The 11957-nt window shown below is 42.8% G+C and overlaps 1 long non-coding RNA gene across 1 annotated transcript; it reads left to right on the forward strand.

Annotated features, from left to right (window-relative positions):
- The first annotated feature begins 216 nt into the window (after window positions 1-216).
- LOC307203075 lies at window positions 217-1931 on the forward strand. The gene is made up of 2 exons (XR_013833125.1): window positions 217-446; window positions 1621-1931. It is a non-coding gene; the product is annotated as an uncharacterized lncRNA (long non-coding RNA).
- The last annotated feature ends 10026 nt before the right edge of the window (window positions 1932-11957 follow it).

Genomic DNA, 11957 nt, shown 5'->3' on the forward strand with positions numbered 1-11957 from the left:
GTTGTCATAGCAACCCATAGTTTAACGCAGAAGTTGGCAAATGTGTCCTGTTTTTTGCTCTTCAAAATAGGGCAACACCATGTCCTGAAATGCAAAACCATAGGGTGTTCTGAAAGGTTGCAAGATTGCAGATTTCGGCTGAGTGATATGAGAAACATTTTGATGGTAGGAACAATTCGACTATGGAGGCTGGAGAGCTGCCTGTTGCGAGCTATTCTATCTCTGCACCAATGAAAGGTTTGACTAAGATGACCCTCAAGGGATTCTGGGATGTGTGATTTTTCTTGTGCCTGGTGCTTTTTCTTTGGTAAAAATGATAAAATAATGGGGTTCCAGAACTTGTATCTTGATACAAGTGCTGTGAGTGCCATCACAAAATGGCCTCAGGTGCCAGCACAAAATGGCTGCCATGGACAAGAAACAAGAGGCGATTGTTTTCTGTACTAGTGAATACTGTCACAAAAGAAGCATTGTTTGTGTTATTATGACACAACATCACTCATCTACAAACTGGAATTACACCTGGACATCTTAGAACAGGGGTCAGCAAACTTTTTCAGCAGGGGGCCGGACCACTGTCCCTCAGACCTGACTATATTTTGGAAAGAAAAGAAAAAAAGAACGAATTTCTATGCCCCACAAATAACCCAGAGATGCATTTTAAATAGAAGGACACATTCTACTCATGTAAAAACACACTGATTCCCGGACTGTCCGTAGGCTGGATTTAGAAGGCAACTGGGCCGGATCCGGCCCCCGGGCCTTAGCTTGCCTACCAATGTCTTAGAATAATTGAGGATTGACTTGATAGGAAAGTATTTTATAATTTCTCTCATAATAATTATACTCCCCGAATGGCAAACCAATTTACTGGAATGAATTGCTATCAAATTTTGCCTAAACTAAAATTTCGAGTCTTTTTTTTTTGGGGGGGGGGGGAACCAGAAGCAAAAATAACAAGTAAGAAATTCTTTATCTGCTGTCTGTTTTAACAGCTATTAGTTATGTATAAAATCTTATTTATACTGGGTGATATTAAATAAACAGTGGGTGATATGCCATTTTAGTCATACTCCAAGTAGGTCCATTGAAACCAATGGGCTTCAGTCAATCTCAAGGGCTGTGAGGATGACTCATGTTGCCTATCAGCCACTGTTTATTTAATATTGCACTGTTATGTGATGGTAACATTTATATACTGTATGTTGCCTTTCTATGTGTATGAGAGTATGATCTCTCTCTCTCTCTCTATCTATCTATCTATCTAAATAAATAAAATTGGATGAGGCAAAAATTGGAGTGTCCTGCCGAGGGAAGCTGCCACTGCAATTTTAAAGGAAGCAAGAAGTGTTCCAGATTTTTCTGGAGGGACGGGACATTCTGACCTCCTCCATGTCAAATTGCCAACTTGCCTTAAGCACCGCCTTTTAGATCTCTTTCTGTTTGGAGATCCTGCCACACCTTTGGATGACACAGGACATTCTGTTCAGAAGCCTTTGTGGTGTGCTGTTAATGCTTGCATTATATCCTAGAGGAGCATGAGTCAATCAATAATTAAAGCACAGAGTATTAAGTTGTTGACATGGCAACATGCTCATCACACTGTCTTTCTCTTCTCAGGCTTACCTGCTGCTTCGTCTAAGTCAGGGATGGGGAACTTGTGGCCCACCAGATAATGCTGTCCGGACTACATATCCTATCATCCATGGACATTGGCCATGCTGACTGAGGCTGATGGGACGTACAGTCCACAGAGTCTGGTAGAGTCTAGAAGGCCACAGTAGCTTCCTCACCTCCTGATTCCCACTGGAAGAATGCCACAAGCGGAAGCAGGATATCAGATGAGCATGACTACTGCGAATAGGCCGAGAAATGTTCACGGAGAACCTCAGCAGTTGAGGGTCATGGTCTACATTACAGATTTAAACTGGTTTAACGGCCATTTATTCTCCCCCAGGGAGCTGTGGAGAGGGTTGGAAAGGCAGCTTTTAAGTAAGAGCTAAACAAAATAAAGACCTGCCTAAAATTGCCAATCCAGTCTCGGATGGCAAATTTAATAGAATCATAGAACTGTGGAGTTAGAAGGGACCCCAAGAGGTATCTAGTCCATCCCCCTGCAATGCTGGAATCTCAACTAGAAAATACATGACAGATGGCCATCCAACCGGTCTTAAAACACTTTCCTGAATATTGCAAGGCAGTTCTCCGGCCAAATAATGTGTACAAAATGCATATACTGGGGTCAAGTTATTCATAAAATGCATATATTTGTCAAAATAACATACAAAAAATGCATTACGTTTGGGAAAAGTGCTCTGCATATGCATATATGAGGTAAAATTGCCTATGACCATCTGTATGGTGGGAGAATTTGGCTGTTGAATTTCATGAGCGCTTGTTTTTGTACGAAAATTGCAAATGGTTGCGGAAATGTGGCAAACTGAACTTAAAGTTGGAGAGGTGATCAATGAGAGAAACCAGAATTGAGATTCACCCTCCCCTGCTTAAGCCCAGTGGGTGTTTCTCCCAGGTACTGGATATAGGAATGCAGCCTACAGCCCTGAAAGTTCAGGTCATCCCCAGAGACACCTGGCGATCCTGCACATAAGGCCTCTCTTTGGATTCCAGCTTCCTTCTCCAAATAATAGCAGCCTTGCGATTTTGTGCATCTTGCTTTATGTGCAGCAGTGGGAAAGATTCCCCTTGCATGCTGGAGTTCTTGCCACGGTGTTTCAAGTGCTGCAAGCTCGTTCTTAAGATAATTCTGTGGGAGCTTTGGTGGCCTCCAAGCAAGGGACAAGCCCAGTCCAGCAGATGCATTTTTATAAGGTTGCTTCAACTCGCTGTTTGTGCAACCTCTGTGTGCAGCATCTTATTATTCCTGATGGTTATCTCTCTGCCTGATAGGCACAATAGCTTGGAGGTGCCATTGATGATATTTTTTTTCCAGGCCTTTGATGTGCCAGCGCTCCCTTGGCCACGTTTCTTAGCTAAGGAGGAAGGTAAAATCTCTGCAAACTGGGAAAGTGGAATTGGCTGGTGGTTGGTGCATTGGTATTTTCTAAGAGCTAGTTCCTGCAGATGACAAGGTGAGATTGTTTTGTACTCTTCCAACTATTGCAGGTGGGAGATCACAGGTTTGGCAACATCATCAAAAACAAACCATCTGCATAGAAAAGTAGCACATCAAGGAGACAGGCTGGAACCCAACCATTTCCCTGATGTACTATCTTTCTATATGCAGGGAATATTTTTCTGTGAACCCAAGGTGCTTTTCTGTAGCTTTCATCTAGTCATATTTATTTATTCTGTTCCTGGAATGTATTTGTTGTTGTTTAGGCATTTAGTCGTGTCCGACTCTTCATGACCCCATGGACCAGAGCACGCCAGGCACTCCTGGTATGTTAAAACCGCTTGTGAAGGCGGATGAAGGCTGCAGCACATAAGAATCTACCAGTCGTCATGATACTCTGTTGTTGTTTAGTCGTTTAGTCGTGTCCGACTCTTTGTGACCCCATGGACCGGAGCACGCCAGGCACTCCTGTCTTCCACTGCCTCCCACAGTTTTTTTTTTTTTTTTTTTAATAATAATTTTTATTAATTTTCCAAACAAATAATAAGAACAGTATAGAACAGTATAACTTCAAGCTCATCAGTTCATACCCTTCTTTCTTTGACTCCCCCATACCTCCCCATCCCTGCATCCTTGTTTAATAATTCTTTAGCAACCCTTAGGTCCATTGTCTTAATTCCCTTTCATAAAAATTTCTTAAGTTTTTTTGTTTACTGCTGCAATTCTTTACTTCTTACCCCCTGACATCTTAACATTCCTCAATTTTGCAATTATTTTTAAGATATATTTTGAATTTCTTCCAGTCCTCTTCCACTGTCTCTTTCCCCTGGTCCCGGATTCTGCCCGTCATCTCGGCCAGTCCCATAAAGTCAATCACCTTTGTTTGCCATTCTTCCAGAGTAGGTAGTTCTTGCGTCTTCCAATACTTTGCCAGTAGAATTCTTGCTGCTGTAGTGGCGTACATAAAGAAAATCCTATCCTTCCTTGGCACCACTTGGCCCACCATGCCCAAGAGGAAAGCCTCTGGTTTCTTAGGAAAAGTCCACTTAAGGACCTTCTTAATTTCATTATAGATCATTTCCCAGAAAGCTTTAACCTTTGGGCAGGTCTGCCTCCCGCAGTTTGGTCAAACTCATGTTAGTAGCTTCGAGAACACTGTCCAACCACCTCGTCCTCTGCCATCCCCTTCTCCTTGTCCCCTCAATCTTTCCCAACATAAAGGTCTTTTCCAGGGAGTCTTCCAGGGAGGTGGCCAAAGTATTGGCGCCTCAGCTTCAGGATCTGTCCTTCCAGTGAGCACTCAAGGCTGATTTCCTTAAGAATGGATTGGTTTGATCTTCTTGCAGTCCATGGAATGTATAGCCTGCCTTTCAATGACCAGAATTCTCTGCAAAGAGCTTGTGGTTATGGATGCTACACTCTCATCCCAGTTACATATGTTCCAAAGATGGAGCAGGCTTTGTTGCTCTGGAAGGCAGGGCTAGAACTAATAGGTGGAAATTTTAGGGAAACAGATTTTGGCTGAATATTAGGAGGACCTTCATAATGGTAAGGCAGAGCTGGGCCCAGGAGCCAAATGTAACCCCTTGGATCCTGGCCTTGGGACTCTGTATCTGTGTCAGGAGTGGGTCAGCAATAAATCACATGGAGTAAGGGAAGTTAACTCTTTATTAGAAGAAACAGGGCTGCTCAGTAGTGCTAGGTCTAGTGAGTCCAGCAGCTCTTCTCATTAGGTCTTGCTCCTATGATAGGGTTGCCATATTCCAAGAAGTAAAATTCCGGACACAAGAGTTGTTAAGCTTTTTGAGGGGAATTACACACACTCCGCCCGAAAAAAGCACTTCCTGCTTCCGGACATAGGGCAACCCTACGAAGTTGCAGAAGATCCCTGCCATCCCGCAGCTCCCTTAGTTTTCTTCTCCACCCTAGAAAAGTTTTGAGTGGCAAAAATGAAGCTTTTCATAACATGGAGTGCAGCGTCACCACCTGGTAACTCCTGAAGCTCAAGCTGCTGATAAAAGGACAGCTCCAGGTTTTTTTAAAAAAGTAAAGGTCATTGGAAAGTGATTTCATAGAAACATAGAATTGTAGAGTTGGAAAGGTCCCAAGGGCCATCTAGTCCAGTGTTTCCCAACCTTGGGCCTCCAGCTGTTTTTGGACTACAACTCCCTGTTGGCTATTTGCAGTATGGTAGCGCTGCAGAGAGCTTGCTGGGGAGACCATGCATTAAAAAGAAAGGGACTCAAAAATAACTTAAGCAAGGTTTTAATTACAAAAAACAAAAACTCCTTATACACTAAATACATTAACAACAAACCAGACCCAACCACCAACCCAACCCCCAGGGTAATGGGAGAGCTAGGTGCTGCTCCTTATATACTACAACCAAATGCTGACACACCTTAATCAGTACAACTCAGCAGCACCTGCTATGTTTCACAGCTGTAAAGCTGGGTCTCGTTATTTTGCTCTGGCCCTTGCTCTGGCCCCTTAAAGACATACACATTGGGTGGAACAATGATGAACCTTTACATTTAAAGAAACCATTCAACATTTCCCCTGCGGTTCATCATTGTGGAACAAAAACATAAAGCATACTTTGTACATGTCTTTCATGTGTAACCTTTGGAAGTGCTTTTGTAAAAATGTCCGCAATTTGATTGTCACCTGGAACATATTCAAATACAATCATTTCATCAGCAATTAGTTTCTTTACAAACTGCAGACGTAATCTTAAGACTCTAGTGCGCTGCGTATTGGTTTCTGAACATAGGATGGCGAGTCCACTCTGGGAATCAAGGTAAACTTTTACTGGTAGTGTTACTTGCATCTGTAGGTCTGCGAATACTTGCAGATACCATTCTACATCACGAGTGGCCTGAACGCATGCACATAATTCACTCTCGGTTGTGGAGAGACAAATAATGGTTTGTGTCTGGGACTTCCATTCAAATGGACAACCGTTATAACAAAACACCATACCAGACACACCCCTGCAATTATTTTGTTCCACTGCATGAGATGCATCGCAGAAAATTTCAAAACCTTTGTCAATACTTGATGTAAACTGCAACCTATAATGTTTGGTATGTTTAAGGTACATTACCACTCTCTTAAGAGCAGAGAAACATTGTGTAGTGGGCTTTTCCACAAATTTTGCCAGAAAGTGAAAAGCATAAGTTATATCTGGTCTTGAGATTCTTTGAATGAAATTTAGCTTGCCTATAGCAGAACGATACAAAGTTTTGTTAGGGAATGGCTTATCTTCACCTGTAAAGGTGAAACCACACACCATAGGCGTTTCCTTCCCATTTGCATTTTCTAAACGTAGCATTTCAACAAGATCATCAATTTTTGCAGTTTGATGAACCAGAAAAGATCCATTTTTGCCTTTCTCAATTTGCATGGATAAGTAATTTTTAGCTATGCCTAATTCCACCACATCAAATTTCTTCTGTAACTGTGAAACTACCTCTTCATATTCTTGTTTAGTTTTTGTAGAAATTAACACGTCATCTACATACACACATATCTTTGTTACAGAGTTTGCCCTTTCCTTTATAAACACACAGTTGTCTGCCTTTCCTTGTGAAAAACCAATATCCAGCAATTCTTTTGCTAAAGTTTGGTGCCAATTCCTTCCACTTTGGTGCAGACCATAAAGGGATTTATTTAATTTGCATACCAAACCTTCAGCGGCGTCTATGCCTTCAGGGACACGCATAAAAATTTGTTCTTTTAAATCTGCAAACAAATATGCAGTTTTTATATCTAGGTGATAAACAGAATGTCCACGTTGTGATGCATCTTTTAACAAAAGTTTAACTGTTTCATATTTTACACTTGGCGAATAACACAAATCATAATCTTCACCTGGAATTTGTTGAAAACCCCTAGCAACTAATCTTGCCTTGTACCTTACAACTTCATTTTTGTCATTCATTTTAACTCTATAAACCCATTTTGAATCAATAAGTCTCATATCTGGGGTTTGTGGTACAAGAGACCAAGTGTTATGCTCTTTTAAAGAAGCTATCTCAGAGTTCATAGCTTTATACCAATTTGCAGCTTGGTGCTTAGGTAAATTCTGAACATCATTGTAGCTTTTTGGCTCAAAAACCGCCTTATTGGCATACACAGTATTAAAATGTTCATCTGCAAATCGTTGTGGCTTCTGCCTCTTTCTATCTGAACGTCTCAGTCCGGAAGGAGAGTCAGACTCCTCAGACTTAATAGGACTAAGGGAACCACTAGTTTCAGGTTGTAAATCATCATTGTCAGACTGAAGAGGTGCCTGTAGGCTAAGCTCACGGTCAGAAAACTCAAGAGAATCTAACCTCCCCTCGGGTGCCTGTGACTTTAAATCATCAAACAAATTATCAGATTCAACAGGCTTTTCGTCTTTTTCCATTAATTCAGAAGCACCATTTCCTCCTGCTGCTGCCTCTTCCTCCTCTTCCTCAGTATTATCTATACCATTAGTATCTTGGAAGACAGCAACTCCATTCCAATTTACAGTTTGTATCATGCTTCTGGTAATATGAAATTTGCCAGTTGCTGGTATGTAAATTCTGTACGCCCCCTGCTGGTAGCCCATTAATTTTCCCTGAACACTACGCTCACCCAATTTTTGCTTAGCAGGATAATGCATAGTTACATCTGAACCCCAAATGCGTAGGTATTTCAGATTAGGGCGTTTTTTAAACAGCTTCTCATAGGGGGTGACATCTAAACCAGAATGATAACTGCGATTTCTAACATAACAAAAAGCATTAAGCGCTTCAGCCCAAAAGTCTTTGGGCAGATTAGCATCGTGCAGATACGTTTTAACCCCTGCCTGTAAGTCACGCTGCACAACTTCAACAAGCCCATTTTGCCAGGAACTTCGGGGGCAAGATAACTCATGAGTAGTCCCCTGCGCTTCCAGGAATTTCTCAAAATCCTCAGAAACAAATTCTCCGCCCCGGTCAGAAAACAGGTTCTTAATAGGTTTGTTAAAGTGTGTTTTTACCCAGTTGCAAAAAACTTTATACTTCTCAAATGCTTGGGACTTCTCAGCTATTGCGTAAGTCCAACAATATCTACTATACTGGTCTATGAGAGTGAGCCAGTACTTAGAACCTCCTAATGATGGCGGGAGTGGCCCAACTAAGTCACAATGTACATGCTCAAATGGCTCAGTTACTTTCCTATCTGAGCACCTACCCTTGCGTGCAACCTTAATCTTATTCTTGCAACAGGATAAACATTGCATAAAGAATTTACATGGTTTTAAGTTGAGGCCATTAACAATATTCTTTGTCTTAATTACATCAGCAAAATTCAAGTGTCCTAGAATTCTGTGCGCCTCGTGGACACACCCGGAATGTGGCCTTACATTCCTCAACCCCTGGCTTGACTGTGCTGCTCTGCAATTTATAGGCGATTGGGAGTAGGTGCGAAAATACAGTCTATATAAACCATCAGAGTCCCGGGCATACAATAGACGTTTGTTCCCCTCAAAAAACTCACACATTGAATTTAAGAAACGCACACTTATGCCTTGACGAGCAAAACACCTTACTGATAATAAATTGTCCACTGATGGGCAGTAAATGCAGTTCGCTATTGTAATGTTTAAAGAGTCAAGTTTAACAGTACCTCTGCCAAGTGACTGCAAGACTTGTGAATTGGCTAAATGTACATTACCAATTTCCTCTTCGAAAGAAATAAACAAGCTTCGATTGTTGCAAACGTGGTGAGAAGCTCCTGAGTCCACAATAAAAGAATTCCACTTGGCACCTTTAATTCTTTTATGATCTGCAGTCCGAGCATGAAAAGCTCGCGGCTCATTTCTGTCTTTACGGTGCGATGTTGGCTGCTGAGATGACAACCATGACTGACGAGCAGAAACAGGCTTAGGAGTACTTTGCTTTCTTTTGGATCTGCAGTCCTTTGCAAAATGTCCTTGCTTATTGCAGAACCAACAACGCTTTGCAGCTTTAAATGCAGTCGCATCACCAAAAGGTTGCATATGGCGTTCCTCATTACTTCTGGAAATAGGAGTGCTTATGGCACAAGCCTCCCTTCTATCCAACTCGCCCATTAATCTTGCCGTCACCCCTTCCACAGTTAATTGTGCTGGTGGAACGGCAGATATCTGGCTAGCTATCCCATCAAAGTCCTCATTAAGGGAACAAAGAATGATAAAAACATACTGAATATCAGGTATGTCCATGTCCCTTCGAATTAATTCGCTGCGTATTGCCTCCAGACGTCTCAAGTGTGCTGCCAAATCACCACCAGGCTGCAACTTAGTCTGGTACAACTGCTTGAAAAACGTCAATGCAGACGCTGACTCCTTTCTAACATGCACTGCTGCAAGACTGTCCCACATTTCTTTGGCAGTTTTCTTATTCCTTATATAGACTACTTGCTGGTCGCTGACTGCCAAATTAATTATCGCCCTGGCTTTCGCATCTCCTTTCGACCAAGCATTTGTTACAGGGTCAGGAGGGTCATCAGTTACATAGGTCCATACTTCTCTAGAGGTCAAAAGCGCCTCCACCCGAAAAGACCATAAACTATAGTTCTCATCTGTTAGCTGTGGGAAGACCAGAGCCTTCTCAGATTCAGGAACCCGGTCAACCATTCTGGAAATCTTCCAGACCCACAAAAACTAAACTAACAGGAGAAGGAGTTTTCAAACCTTTCTCAGAGTCCAAAAATATGCAGTCATCCACTCAGCAGCTGGGCCCATAACCAAAGATGTTGGCTATTTGCAGTATGGTAGCGCTGCAGAGAGCTTGCTGGGGAGACCATGCATTAAAAAGAAAGGGACTCAAAAATAACTTAAGCAAGGTTTTAATTACAAAAAACAAAAACTCCTTATACACTAAATACATTAATAACAAACCAGACCCAACCACCAACCCAACCCCCAGGGTAATGGGAGAGCTAGGTGCTGCTCCTTATATACTACAACCAAATGCTGACACACCTTAATCAGTACAACTCAGCAGCACCTGCTATGTTTCACAGCTGTAAAGCTGGGTCTCGTTATTTTGCTCTGGCCCTTGCTCTGGCCCCTTAAAGACATACACATTGGGTGGAACAATGATGAACCTTTACATTTAAAGAAACCATTCAACACTCCCATCATCCCTAGCTAGCAAGACCAGTGGTCAGGGATGATGGGAATTGTAGTTCAAAAACAGCTGGAGGCCCAAGGTTGGGAAACACTGATCTAGTCCAACCCCACGCAACGTCGGAATCTTGGCCACAGCAGTCTCTGGGTGGGCTCGAACCACCAACCTTCTGGTTAACAGCCAAACGCCCTGACCTATCACACCACTATTTGTCCATCTAGCCCAGCCTTCCTCAACCTGTTTCCCTCCAGATGTAGTTGGACCACCACTCTCATCACCCCAATCACTGGCCATGCTACCTGGGGCTGTCAGGACTTTGGAGTCCAACAAAATCTGGAGAGCACCAGGTTGGGGAAGGCTGATCTAGCCCAATCCTGACTCCCCCAACTGGCAGCAGCTCTCTAGAGCCTCACAAAAAGGTCTTCCCGCCATCTGCTACCTGAGCCTCTTAGGATCTGGGAACTTCCACATGGAAAACATGTAAGCCCCCCACCCTCCAATTGCTATCAGGTATTGTAATGCTGATTCAAAATGCATGTCATTGCATTTTAACCATTATTATTTTTTACTGGTTTGTTTTTATTACTTCGTATTTGACAATGGTGCTTTTAAAAAGCTGCCTTGAATCCCAACTCGGGAGAGAGGTAGGAAATAAATACATCAAATAAATAAATGCACAGATAAATGGCAACCTCTGTTCACTTCCTCCCAGATAACACCAGCTCCCCTCTGCTTTCATTCCCTCGCTAGCCTCCTCGGGGGGCAGCCTCCCACCCACATCCCAAGACTTCTCCCAAATTCATGCCCTCCTTTCATCATGAAGCCCCTGAATCCCCAACCACTCCAATGCCAGTTATCCATAAAGTCACAGTTAGAGATGGAGAAGGAATTTTGTACATTGTTTACGCTTCCCAAAACAAAATGCAGGTAGCTTCTGAAAAAGGCACTTCCTCCTCAGTTTTTTGTGCCCTGAAATGCTAGCCATTTTTTTCCCTCGAGGTCTGAAAAACAAATAAATCGCCAACCGACGTGCAAATGCGGCAAACTTACCGGTAATTTAAAAATGGGAAAAAAGAGAAACCGCGAAACCGCCATGTATAGATTTTATTGTCTTATTTGTTTTAACAATTTGTGCAACTGCTTAACTACAATAGTCTCTCAGCAGTTTACAAAGATGCAGTAAAAATAAAAAATCAGTTGAAACTACAAAATCAAGCTTCTGGAATGCCTTCTGGGATTTTTTTAAAAAAGGTATTCGGTAGGTGCCGGAAGTTCAGAAGGGAGAGAGGCTGTTTGGCCTCAAGTGGAGGAGAGTTCCACAGACTCAGACCCACAATCCTGAATGCACACAGGTGATGGTGCATCTAAGCTATGCACCTGAGCCATGGGGGACCACTAACAGTGATCCTCCCCCTCAAGACCTCTGTGACTGGGCAGGGATATAAGGGATCAGGTGATCTTTGAGGTATCCTAAACCCAAACTGTTAAGCGCCATGTAGATTAATACACAAACCTTCAACCTGGCTTGGGACCGTATGGGCAGCCAGTGCAAACTTTTAAGCACTGGAATTATGTGCCGGCGATAGTCTGTTCCCATCCACAGTTTAGCTGCTTCATTTTGCACTGGCCTCTGGAGCAGGGCCAAAAGTAAAGTAAAGGGACCCCTGACCATTAGGTCCAGTTGTGGCTGACTCTAGGGTTGTGGCGCTCATCTCGCTTTATTGGCCGAGGGAGCCAGCGTACAGCTTCTTCTGACT

The sequence above is a fragment of the Podarcis cretensis genome, assembly GCF_951804945.1.
Source record: "Podarcis cretensis genome assembly, chromosome: 14".
Taxonomy (NCBI): domain Eukaryota; kingdom Metazoa; phylum Chordata; class Lepidosauria; order Squamata; family Lacertidae; genus Podarcis; species Podarcis cretensis.